Genomic DNA, 14,377 nt, shown 5'->3' on the forward strand with positions numbered 1-14,377 from the left:
TGAGGATAACTTATAGGGTAAGGATTGACTTTGCAAACTCTTGGGGTTGTTCTTCTTGAACCTCCCCAAGTGGCCACACAATTTTCTGCAAGTCCAAGTTCCAGTTCTCTGATAAAAGGTCAGAAAAACCTAAGGCTCCCTGCTTGTCCTTTCCAGTTAGTATCAGGATCCATTTATAGGATATATGGCCACCCTACTGTCACCTGTCCTGTAAACTGAAGTACCCCAACAGACATTCATTTAAACTATTCAAGAGCTATCAGCTCTTGGGGTTATTACTACCAATTCCTGGAGGCAGCCTAACCACTGATGGAAAGTCAGACAACCTTTTACAATAATTGGCCATCTACCATTTAGCATCCTGAAGACGTATACTACACTCTGTACGGTATTATGCATGATTGTAGGAGGGAATGCCCCCTTGGAAATGGTAGCACAATTCTCTGTCCACAAACGTAGCCGATGTCAGTGGACTTTTTGCCAGACCATCTTTTTGCCTGATTGCATGCAAGTCTGGTCACGACCAAGTCCCCTTTTCACTATATATACCCTCACTCCCATTTTGAGAGGTCATCTCAACAACACTGATATAGAAGGCACCTCAGCCAAACACTAGATTTGGGTACAGGTGATGTCAGGTAACAGTGCTACTTACTGAGCCACCATGTCTCCATTTGTGAAAGAATATGGAAAAAACGTTCCAATGAGCAGGTGCCAAGCGTGTGTTTCTTTACTTAAACCTCATTGACCCTGACCTATATGTGCGTGTGGGTGTGTGCGTGTGTGTGTATGTGTGTGGGTGTGTGTGTTTTTAACAAAGTGTGGTGTAGGCTTAGAATTCTTTGATTTCCTGTACTGATTGACTGGATCAGTGTATAAGGTTGTAAACATCATTGTGTGCCATTTGTCTGTGATGGTTGCCATATAAAAATTAATTTCTAAATACATACTAGAGTGTTGTGGTGGGTTGGCACCCTGCCCGGGATTGGTTCATGCCTTGTGCCCTGTGTTGGCTGGGATTGGCTCCAGCAGACCCCCGTGACCCTGTGTTCGGATTCAGCGGGTTGGAAAATGGATGGATGGATGGATACTAGAGTGTGTCTTTATTATTGATGTCATATAATACTGCCTTGTACCCAGTGGCCCTCAAAATTGAATTCAACAGGTTTGAGATGTTAAATTGAATTTTGCTTTTTACAAATGTTGCTTTAAAGTTTCAGTTTGCATATGTCAAGTTGGAGTGGAAATGCACATGAAAATGAGAAAACTTCACAAAGAAGTTTTAAAACCATTGAAGGTTTTAAATGTAGTAGATGCAAACATGAGGTGTAAATACTAGTGAGGTTGTAATAATAAAGTTTAGTCAAACTTTAAAGTGATTTATAATTATGGCATTAGGTGATGTTTATTGTTTGTCACACAAAGTCTGATCTCTATGAATGCTAAATTTGGTGTTTTAGCATAACGTTTTTCTATAGAATATTTTTGTTACAATTTTTAAATGAGTATAATAAAAGCATTTTCAAAAATGTTGGTTTGCCTGTGAAGCATTTACATTGTGCCATTACAACCCACAAAGCATTTGTGCATTTAAATAAAAATGCTAATTAGGCAAATCAGTTCAAACAATGTAATCCACTTATAATATTAAAAAATGACCCCACCACCCGTTAACAATAGAGGGCTTAAAGAAAAAACAATTAGCTGTGAGAGAGAAAAACAATCGTAGACTCAATCACGCTGCCATTCACCTACCATATGGTTACAGTTCTTCCCCTCTCGGTCTACCTAATTAGTGACTGCTCCGTGATTTACTCGTAATTTGTGTACTGAAGTCACAGATTTGTTTTTTTTCTTTGATTGTGGATTTAGCTTATTACAGACTTACAGCGGCTCAGGGTCATCGAAAAACCAGACAGCAACACATGCCTACTTAGGCTGCCTTAGCTCGATCAGAGCATGTTGTAATTTACTCCCAGTGTCACATATGGTTATGTTTCTTAAAGCAAGAGCTGGTTGCACATTTTTGAACTGCTGCAGATTAGATTAATCATGTTCTCTAGCACATTGTTTCCTTCAAGACTGCAAAAAATGTATTGATAAATTAAGTTTGACAAGAATTAGAACATAATGAGAACTCTACTGCCAATCATTAGAATTCATATAACGCCAGAGGGACCAGCAGATGATCTATTATATTATGAAGTGTTAGGCTGTAGACTTGCAATTTGATCTTTTAATTAGAGTTGTTGGATTTTAATTACCTTTCTCTGAATTGTTCAGGTTTCCAAACCATTACCAGGCCTTAGAGAACTGGAAGCTGTCCTAGCTGCAACTGGCATGAAACAAGGACCCATTTTGGTTGGGTTGTCAGGTTTCGGCAAGACACAGTAAAAGTATGTTCAGCATTTCTTCACTGTTTCCAGGTATCTTTGTTTTTAAAGTTCTAGTAAAATTTGAAAACAAATTACGAAAAAGAAGAATGTTCTTCAAAAAACAGACACCCAAAAAAGACTGATGTTTCAGGTTTCTAAATTTGTGTTAGGGCGGCACAGTGGTGGCACTGCTGCCTCACAGCAAGGAGGCCTGGGTTCATGTCCTGGGTCCTCCATGGGTGGAGTTTGAATTTGCTCCCCATGTCCTCATAGGTTTCCTTTCACAGTCCAAAGACATGCAGGTTAGGTGACTTGGCCCATGTGTGATACACTGGTGCCTTATCCAGAAATTGTTCCAGCCTTGCACCCGGTGCTTGCTGGGATAGGCTCCATCCTCCCTGCAACACTGCCCTGAATAAGTGAGTTCTCTATTCATTTTCTTAACCATGTTACATTTCATGTGTTATGTTTTAGACAGAAAGCTACATGCCTTTTATTTCTTGCCATTCACAAATAAACGGAGTCTGTTTTATTGTTACATAAGGATTATAGCTTGGCAACAGGCTGGAACATTCAGTTTACATGTTAGCTTGTAAGGGATCAGGCAGAACCTTCCAGTATCCCTTTAACTATATAAATAGGTGAGGTGAAACATTTTGTCATAAATAAGTAAATACTTGCATGAAGTTAACATTAACATAATAGAATTTACTGTTATAAACGGTGTTCACTCACAGCTCCATCATACAAATACCTGTGGGTTTTGGGGAATTATTGCTGGTTTGATGAGTATTTGTTTTGTTTAGATTTTTCAAACACTTATGGCTAAGAAGTGCTTTTTTGTGCAGAGACACCTCTAATCTAAGATGTATATCTTGTTTCATTTGTAGTTAATAAGTACAATGCTACTTTTAAATTTAAGGTATTAATGGATAAGTTGGGTTTGTGTACACAGGTGTCTAATTTAAGTACAATTTAAGGTGCTAATGGAAGTGTTGTGCAAGTACTACAAATTCATCAGTTGAAGTCCACTTTCGACACAGTGGTTGTAAATCTAACTTAATCACCTGAGCTGGTAATGACTATTAACTGAAGTACCTGTATATGCGCTTTATTGTGCAGTGACAAGCAGATCAAGTCAGAATTAGACCTGTTACATAACAAGCACCTGCGTCTCGGCATGGAAGCTCACCGGTGAGCTTTAAGTTTATTACAAATGCATAGGTGCTAGCATGTCTAGGATTATGGAGAGGCAAACCGATTAGATAGACAACATCTTAAGTTAGAATTCAACTTCATAGATTATTAATTCTGTTTACCGTTCTTTAAATTTAGATCTCCCTTTCTCATAATATCTGAAATCCGCTATCATAGATGCTTATGTTAATCAAGTAAAGGAATCTTTATAAACCTGTTAAGAATGAAGTAATAAAAAGCACAATTTTATGTTTTGATCTTCTATAACAATTTTGTTTAGCACTGCTATGGAATTATGCTATCTCTGTCAACTCTTGTAGGTATCCTTATCCATGGCTGCTATGTTGAAGGTACATACTGCACAGGTGACACTGTGGTGGGAGAAAACCTCATTTTCTAACATGAATGCAGAATAATCTTCAGAATATTCCTTTTAATTTACAAAGCACTTCCGAATATTCAGTCACTGCTCAATACTCGAAAACATGCTAGATATTCAATCTATCTGTCTGAGGCTGTGTCCGTCTTTCCAGACCATCTTTTTGTCTGTTGAATATTCAGTCTAATATATACTTCAATTTTCTTCTCTACCTCCCATGTAAATGACATCAACTCTTTCAGTCAGTGGGCCTTTAAGTAATGTGTACTGTATTTATTTCATTGTTTTCTTTCAAAAAGATAGACTCTTTCCGATGACTAAATGTAATACACAATTGCAAGAACACTGGTGCATTTTCTAACTTTGACATATCTGGCTTCAGGTATAATAAAAAAAAATGACTGAGAAAAGCAAGAGAACAATCTCGGTAGTGCTGCTGTCGCCTCACAGTACAGAGACCAGGTATAACATGTTCTGGGTCTTCATTGTGTGGAGTCTGTTGTGTGTTCTCACCTTCCTCGTGGGTTTCCTCCCCCAGGTCAAAGACATGCAGTTCAGGTGGTTTGGCGATGCTAAGTTGACCCAATAGTGTGTGTCAGTGATTGAATGTGTGTGTGCTCATCCTGTGATGGACTGGGCCCTGTCCAGGTGGTGTTCCTCTCTTGCGCCCTGTGATTGCTGGGATAGGTACAAGCTGCTCCATGACCCTGTCCCGAACAAGCAGGTTAGGAAGATGGATAGATGAATATAAAAAAAGTCATTTTTATGTAGTGAAATTTAAAAATAAATTGGCAACATGATGCAATTTTCTGCAAAAAATTTAAAATTTAATATTCAATGCATATGCTACAGTACGTCCTTTTCAGGAATCGTTCCTACAAAAAAAATAGAAGTTTATTTGTCCCTAGGGGTAAATTTGACTTTTTTTAAAAGATTTTTAATAAATAAATACATAAATAGGTAGAAAAGTAAATAAAATATAAATAAATATGCACACATACTTCCCTGCCGTCTAATACAGGCTTCTAGCTGGGAATATAAAATGAATCAGGTTGTGGTCAGATTTGCCTTAAGGGGCCAGTAGTTTACTCCCTGTGTGGGAGTAAACTACTGGCTTTGAGTACTCAGAAAAGCGCTATATAAATGTAATGAATTATTATTATTATTATTATTTACATTTAAAGATAGATAGATAGATAGATAAAGGCATCATTAACATGTGATCACAGCGTATAACTTAACATGACTTCCTCAGCTGCTGTTAACTAGGTTAGGAAAGTAGAAGGTCAAATGAGTTAATTCAACCTTTACACCCATCTTTATTTTCTTTTTTGTTTGCTGCCCTAAAATTACTGTGCATCTTTATGTTTGTAATTTTCAAGCAAGGAAATTACTCCTTACCTCCCACACTCAAGAGACGTTTAATTATTCTTAAATATTGAACATCTAATAACAAAACTAGAGCATTGCATAGGGTTACAAACTTGTGTAGTTGAAAGCCAAACATATAAAGTGTAATATAATACAGACACAATGCTAAAAATACACCTAACAATATATGACATACACAGAAAATAAGGTACATATTTAGTGTGCATAAACTCAGTAGTGCTCTACTTACCAATATTAAAGAAGCCCCATCTTTCTCTATTACGAGTTAGACAACATTGACATTTTTTTTCTAGTAATCTTTTTTTTTTGTTGTTGTTGTTTTGGTGATTTTTGATATTAGAGATCACTTCAGAATGTGTTTTTAGTTTATAGGAGACATTTGTGCTGCATTACCATGATGCCACTTTCTTTTGGCTATGGCTGCCCCATTTTGATGGTCCAGTTTCAGGATGTGGCATCCATTTTTAGGGGACATTGTCTCAAAAATCGCCTCATATGACATCGATGGCAGTGCGTGCAGCCACAGAAGTGGTGCTGCAGAGCGGTCGAAAAAGAAGACAGAAGGTTTGTCCATGAAGACACCAACAGTCCCTTTAAAGACCAACCTCCGCATTAGAAGACACAGATGCAGTAGAACAAAGTGTTAAAAATAAATGAAAGGTAGATTTGTTTGGAGGAAAGGGGGCGTTTGACAGCTCCTTGGCACTTGGTGTCATAAATTAAATAAACCCGCTGTTTGCTTCTGTACTGTGTATTCTAAGAAACTACAGTACAGAAGGGCACTGATCAGATTCATAGGGCAGCTATTCATGCACTCCAATTTATAATAACATTTCTTGGTGTAGCAGCCAGCAGCACACCTGCCACTGCGTGAATGCCAGGTCATGTATGCCAGCAAAATGTATGTATTGCCTAATTTATTAAAGTGTGTGGCCTGTCCTTTACAATAACTCAGCCATTCATTGACTGTTTAGACCAGCTACAGGATTTCTTCTTTTTTTTTTGGTATAACCTTAAATAATTGACTGTGCATTTCATTTGTTAAATGGCATAAATGTTACTTTATTTTGCAGTTATTTTTACTGTACTTAGTGGCACTTCTTTTCTTCATTTGTTTTTCTAGCTGTGAAGAAAAAAGGAAGAACTTTAAAGTTTATAACTTTTTTATACCATGATATTATTACATGAAAGATCGGCATTGTGGCGCAGTGGTAGCTCTTCTGCCTCACAGTAAAGAGACCAGGGTTTGTGTTCCTGCGTGGAGTTTGCATGTTCTCCCTGTGTCTGTGTGGGTTTCCTCCAGATGCTTCAGTTTACTCCCTCTGTCCAAAGACATGCAGGTTAGGTGAATTGGAGACCCTAAAATTATCCCGTGTTTGTTTGTGTTTGTGTGGCGGTGTCCTGAATTTGTTTCTGCTATGTTATGCTAGCTGGGATAGGCTGCTGCCTGCACATGACCCTCGTCTGGATTAATTGGGAAAGAAAATGCCATGACATTTTTATGATTGTTTCAGTTTTAGGAGTTTTTGTAACAACCCCTGGTCCTAAGTTTCAGGTTCAGGAATTCTTCTTACTCTAGTCCGTGATAACAGCACTCGTTTAGTAAGTAAATACTGTTAACATCGCGTGTTCAGGTTAAGTGAGGCCATGGTACTTTTGGGAATTTTTTTTTCCTTGCATGTCAATCTATATCATTCCCAGTTTAAAGATGTTTATCTCTAAATCCCTCCATTTCTTTCACCTGCCAGTAGTACTTTGATTCTCAAATAAACCTAAATTTAGTTTAAAGCAAAGAAATGTCATGATATGTGATATTTCGCACTACATAACTGCAATTGGTTTGGAGAACTCTATCTTCTAGGACAGTCCAGAGGAGTTCGGGCATCGTGTGTGAGTGAGTATATAGGAAATGTTTGGCTGCCCTGTGTGGGCTTAACTAGATAAAAATGTGCTCTACAGCCTGGATGACGTTATTTTTAATTCTGCAGAATTGCTGATAGATCATTGTCTTTTTTTATGTAGCAAGTGTCAGCATTGTAAACATTTTAATTAATCGTTATCTGCATATTACATCACAATGACACAGTGTTTTGCTTTAAAGCTGCACATTAATGGGATCAAACCCTACCTTACTTGCTGCAGTTTTGAGTGGTATTCTCGTGCTTGTATGCTTATTTTAGAATTACTTTTTCTCCTAATGGGTGGGAAACTTAAAAGGCTACAAGGCTGCACCCTATGCAGAGCTAGTAGAACATTTTCTGGCACTGCTTGAGCCTAATCTGGATTAAGTGAGTTTGAGAGTGTTATGTTACATTATACTGTAGTTCTAGATCAAGTTCCAGTTTAGCTGATGTAATAGACTGTAATTTATAAAGTGAAAAACACATCAAATAGTTGTTAGATTTTGTTCAGCTGCACTGTTTGGAGATGGGCATTTCTGTTGCTTTGTTGTTCCAGCATCCTTGGTTCAAATCTGTCACCCAGTCGTTGGCTGTGTGGAGTTTGCACATTCTTTATGCGTCTATGTGGGTTCTCTTCCATCTTCCCAAGCTTTCCTTACCAGTTTGCCAAGGATGTGCAGGTGTAGTTATTTGGTGATTCCAAACTGGCCCTATAAGGGTGTGAGCGTGAATAGGCACTGTGACAGACTGCTTCCTGGGTTACACCAAATTCTAGAATGTCTGTAAATTGGATGACATGATTTTGAGAATGTTAGACCTGTATTTTATTTCAAGCATTTTAATCATTTAATATTATTTCAGTGTACATTATATGAACATATGCTTTAAATTATTTTTTTTATCATTACACATTTTAAAAAATAAATTGTCTGTGCAAATAATAATTTTATATCAACAGGAGACGCATAAGAAACAGGTAAATAAGCGATTGAATTCAATGTTATTACTCTTAACACCTGCACCCATTGTATTCACCCAGCCTGATTACGTAAATGGCATGCCATTCTAATACATGACAAGGATCTGCGGTGATACACTTTAAATCTTCAATGAGCTGCTGATTCGTCAAGTGCTGACAATGTAACTGTTGCAGATGCTCTGTTCCTTTCTTGTCTCTCTTACATAATGCTTTGATAAACCTTTCTTTTGGGATTTGAAGTGAGAGATCAGCACAATGTCCCACACAGAGTGGCTGCTTATCCACTAAACTGAGCACTTCTCACTGAAAGAGAAAATGATCTTGCATCTTATTTTAGAATGAGACAGTTAATATTTGCTTGTTTTTATTCTTTGCAATGCAAAATATTGCCAATTGTTACAACTGATCTGTTTATTTGTCTTTCTATTATATAAAAAAATCTTGGAAGGGAGACCAGGAAGACGAGACGTGATCTTCTTGATATTCTAAATGTTGTTCCACAAGGCTCTATCCTGGGTCTTCTGCTCTTTTCGATTTACATGCTTCCGTTAGGTCAGATTATCTCGGGGCATAATGTGAGCTACCACAACTATGCCGATGACACACAACTGTATTTATCAACAGCACCTGACGACCCCGACACTTGATTCACTGACACAATGTCTCACTTGTGTTTCCGAATGGAGGAGTAATTTTCTCAAACTAAATAAAGAGAAAACAGAAATTTTAGTGATTGGCAATAATGGATATAATGAGGTTATTAGAAATAAACTTGATGCATTAGGATTAAAAGTCAAGACGAAGGTAAAGAATTTAGGGGTAACTATTGACTCTGACCTGAATTTTAAATCACATATTAATCAGATTACTTAGAACAGCATTTTTTCACTTAAAAAATATAGCAAAAGTTAGACCTCTTATTACATTGCAAGAAGCTGAAAAATGAATTCACGCTTTTGTTTTCAGTCAGCTAGATAACTGTAACGTACTCCTCTCAGGACTACCAAAAAAAGACATCAGTCGGTTGCAGCGAGTGCAGAATGCAGCTGCTAGAATCTTAACTCAGAAACGAAAATCCAATTGCATCACCCCAGTTTTGATGTCACTACACTGGTTACCTGGTCATTTAGAATTAACTATAAAATACAGCTTATGGTTTACAAAGCCTTAAATAATCTCGATCCATCTTATATTTCGGAATGTCTTACACTCCAAATCGTAACCTTTAGATCTTCAAATGAGTGTCTACTTATAATCCCAAGAGCTAAACTTAAAAGAAGTGGTGAGGCAGCCTTCTGCTGTTATGCACTTAAAATTTGGAATAGCTTGCCCATAGGATTTTGCCAGGCTAATACTGTGGAGCACTTTAAAGCACTGCTGAAAACACGTTACTTTAACATGGCTTTCTCATAGCTTCATCTTAGTTAAATCCTGATGCTCTGTATATTCAATTAATTATCATTATTATTCATGGCTCCAAAATCCGTACTAATTTCTACATTCTCTTCTGTTCTTTTTCCGGTTTTCTGTGGTGTTGATCTGCGCCGCCACCACGTAATCACCTAATATATATATTTATATATATATACACTAATGAGCAGAATAAATAATCATAACAAACCATGTTCTTACAGGTTTTCATGCAGGCACAGTGGATGTCAGTGCTGTTTTCTGGTACTTGGACCCCAGACTGAACACTCCTGCTTGAATGAAAGGTTTGTGTGAGGTTTCCTTTGGAGACTCTGGCTTCCTCCCCCATGTCAACGGTATTACTTAATCATTATTTACAATGCACAGTGTGCTTTATGGCACACACATGAATCTGACACTAAGCAACATCTTAATAGAAAGCAATGCAATTACTGGTGTGTCCATCCCATAGGCTGGGGTGTTATTATGGATACAAACCTTCTGAGCAGTTGAAGGCACTGATAAACAAAACCACTTCACAGTTCTTTGCTGGCAATTGTATCATGTACCTTTATAAAGTACGTCATGGTGGTGTGCAGTATTCAAGGCCGTCAAATCTGTAAGAAGATGTTGATGGTTACAAACAAGGAATAAATGCAGTCCATCAGGAATTTCTCTCTCACTGTCTGACATGAAGCCAGTTTGGCAACATTGAGCACAAAGCTACCTGTGATTAATGCACTTAATGCTGCAAGACCTGATGACAGCCTATGCAGGTAATCATGACAGATATCTTTATGAATAGAGTGCTGCTCATATTTGTTTCTTACTCTGTGATTCTTATTCAGTAAAGTACTTTGCACTGCCATGCTTTTATCTGATTTTATGATTACTTCCACCGAAGGAGCTCTTTTACACTTCATTGGATGAGCAGCTAGTCCGAGGATGGAAGGGGCAAAGATCCAAAGTGAGAATCAAAGTTAAAAGTTTCTCCAGGATTAGAAAGGACAACTATATGGAGCGAGGATAAAGTAAGGTTGAAAGTTTTCAGAAGTGTCCTGCCTGCCTCCATATAGTGAGGAATGTTCATTGTTCAGATTGGGTGAACTGTCATAGTGAGTTGTGACAATATGGGTACTGTGGAGAACTGACTGAAACTTCTTATTTCATATGCCGTGATGTGTAAATATATGGACAAGTTTCATCTGATCCATATTACTAAACGAGAATGATAAACCGGATATGGACGCAGAGACCTGCCCGTGGACGCAAAAGACATAGTGCGCAAGTGCCACACAAAGCCCCCACCGCACCAGAGCAAAACGGGAGAGACTACAAACCGTCAGAGTAGGAAACAAAGTAAAACGTCATAAAGAGGTTAAAGAACAGGGACAAACACATGGAGAGCAGGTTACAGAACAAAGCCGCCCTCCCCAGAGTAAAACGAGAGAGACTACGAACCGTCTGACATTCCGCAAGCAGGATAAAGCGAGGTCAGAAATAAAACACAGAGTAGGAAACAAAGTAAAACTTTATAAAGGGATTAAAGAACGGGGACGAACACATGGAGAGCGGGTTACAGATGATGAAAACTGGAATGCAACAGCTTCAAAAAAACCTAGGCACTAAACACATGCACACCGAGATACAGAATATAAAGGCAGAAACAACGACAGTTAAACGTCCACACCACACAGCGGAGGCGGACCCGGAAGGTGCAGGCGCCTACATCATGCGTCGGAAGGCACGGTAAAGTACAAAAGGCAAAGGCACCTACACAGCATGGTAAAAACCGACATAATACGGAAGGCACAGGCGTCGCCACCATATTATGAGTGGCACTAATGCGTGGTGAAGGCGCAGGAGGAGACATAGTAAAACAAGAGGAGTCAACGCCCCGACCCAGAGTGAAACGGGACACACTACGGAGTCCACAAAGGTTCATACATCAAACCCGAGATGGTACGGACACGCGTCTGAAACCGCGGAAGCAAAACTGTCTCGGCTCCAAAACCAAACAGCTCAACAACTAACACAGCTTCGACACCGAGCCCGCGTGGACAGATCTAATGAACGTGGACGCCTACAACGCGCGTCTCAAACTGCGTAGGCAAAGCAGGCACAGATTCAACACAACACAGCTCAAGTGACCGAGATACAAACACGCGCCTGCCTGGATATAATTAATGAACGCAGGCGCCTACAACGTGTGTCTGAAATGCCGCAGACCAGGCAGGCACTGCTCCAAAAAGAAAGAGCTCGACTAAACGAGATACGAAGTGAAACGGGAAACACTACAGAGTCCGCAGTGCTCCACAATGCACCACATAATAGTTCAGAAAGAGCTTCGTAGTAACAGTGGGGAGACCCAGAGTGAAACGGGCGAACGCTCCGTATTAAACATACGTCATCCTCACACGTCCAAACTATACAGCATAGGTGAATCACATTACACTGATGCATTATTAACAGTACGATAAACATCACAATATCGCAAACAAATTAAAATTATTATTCGAGAAAGGGAAAATATATTCACCATGGACCAGGTGTCATTGAAACAAAAGCAGAATAAAGCAAGATCAGAAATGAAAGACAGAGTACAAAGCAAAGTAAACGACATAAACAGGTTAAACAAGGGGGCCAAACACATGGACAGCAGGTTACAGATAATGAAGACCGGAATTCAAAAGCTTCAAAAACAAAAGCTCAACTGACCGAGATACAAACTGAAACGGGAAACACTACGGGGTCCGCAGTAGTCCACAATGCATCGCATAATAGTACGGACAGAGCTCCGTATTAACAGTGGGGGGCCCCAGAGTGACACGGGCGAACGCTCCGTATTAAACGTGCGTCATCCTCACACGTGGCTGCCCAGCAGGCACGGGTTCAAAACGCCGGGGGTAGGCGAGCGAAGCCCCCTTGTATGATCAAATGGAGGGGAAAAACCTGGAGCAGTCCCTGGAGATTTATGTGAATGAAGCGCAATGGTAAAAAAAAAGGAGCAAATTATTAATTATCACTAAATCACTAAATTAATTATCACTAACTTATTAATTATCACTCACTATATACTGCTTCTAAATCTCCTGAAGTTTCTTGCACTTTTTGGGTAGAGCCCCAGGAGTCAGAACCACCCTGACCTCATTCCTTCTGAACCCTCACCATGGCTATTTAAACCATAGCTGAGTAAGCTCAGTTCAGTTGATTATTGCGCATGTGTTTGAGAGTATTGCTGTTTTTGTTGAATTTTCTGGTTTTCAATCAATCAATCAAAATATTTATTGTCATTGTAGCAATGAGACATTGTACAATGAAATTTTTAGGTGCAATATTCCAGTGCAGAAAAAAATTAAACAAAAACAAAACACAATTACTCAAGTTACAACTAAAATAAGGGAATAAATTAAGTATCCAAAAGTGTCCATAACAGCAGAAAAATGTTTTCCACTCATATACATACATACATACATTATATTGCACTTGTCCCTTATCTAATGTTAACTTAGAATGAAGGTGCACTTGGTCAGATTGACCACTTAGCAGCATTCAGCATGGTGATGGCTGAAGGATAGAAACTGTTTCTCTGTTTATTTGTCTTAGTCTTTATGGATCTGAAACGTCTGCCTGAAGGCAGGCGTTCAAACAATGCATGTCCTGGGTGTGATGGGTCCTGATGAATTTTCTTGATGTTCCTGAGACAACAGGAACTGTGTAGTTCTTCTAGTGAGGGAAGAGGACAGCCGACTATCCGCTGGGCGACTTAATGACCCTGTGGAGCTCTTTCTTCTGTACTACTGTGCAGCTGGAGAACCACCCACAGAGACAGTAGGCCAGGATGCTCTCTACTGTGCAGCGGTAAAAGGACACCAGCAGTTTCTCAGGGATGTTGTTCTTTCTGAGCACCCTCCGGAAGTAATCTCTCTTTTGGGCCTTCTTCACTACCTCAGCAGTGTGCGTTTCCCAGGTCAAGTCCTCCCTAATGGTGACTCCCAAGAAGCGGAAGTCTGAGACCCTCTCCACACAGTCCCTATTGATGATGAGTGGCTGGATGTTGTCTGCCTTCTTCCTGAAGTCCACGATGAGCTCCTTGGTCTTGACTGTATTTAGAAGCAAGTTGTTATTCCTACACCACGTTGTCAGCCGCTCCACTTCATCCCCCCCAGTGATGAGCCCTACTAAAGTGGTATCATCAGCGAACTTAACAATGGTGTTATTGTAGTGGGCAGGAATGCAATCGTGGGTGTAGAGGGTATAGAGCAGGGAGCTCAGCACACAGCCCTGTGGGGAGCCAGTGCTGAGGCTGATGGGTGTGAAGAAGTAGAGGCCCACTCTAACCCTCTGAGTGCGATCACTCAGGAAGTCCTTGATCCAAAGGCAGGTGGAGTGTGGAAGTCCTATTTCTGACAGTTTGGTCACCAGTCTGTGGGGTAAGATGGTATTAAAGGCAGAGCTGAAGTCTATGAAGAGCAGTCGTGCATAGCTCCTCTTCTGCTCCAGATGGGACAGAACAGCATGGAGAACAGTGGCCACAGCGTCCTCCGTCCTCCTGTTTGTTCTGTAGGCAAACTGGTGCGGATCAAGCATGTTTCTGAAATTTATTTTATTCATATATTATTTTATTTATATAGAAATTCAAATTTCTCAATTTATTTTACTTCTGTCACTGATTTTCTCTTCTATGGATTTGAATTAGATTGCTTAGGATTGCCTTTTGCACAACTCCTTTTTGCCTATATTT

This window comes from Erpetoichthys calabaricus, chromosome 17 (genome assembly GCF_900747795.2).
Source record: "Erpetoichthys calabaricus chromosome 17, fErpCal1.3, whole genome shotgun sequence".
Classification (NCBI taxonomy): domain Eukaryota; kingdom Metazoa; phylum Chordata; class Cladistia; order Polypteriformes; family Polypteridae; genus Erpetoichthys; species Erpetoichthys calabaricus.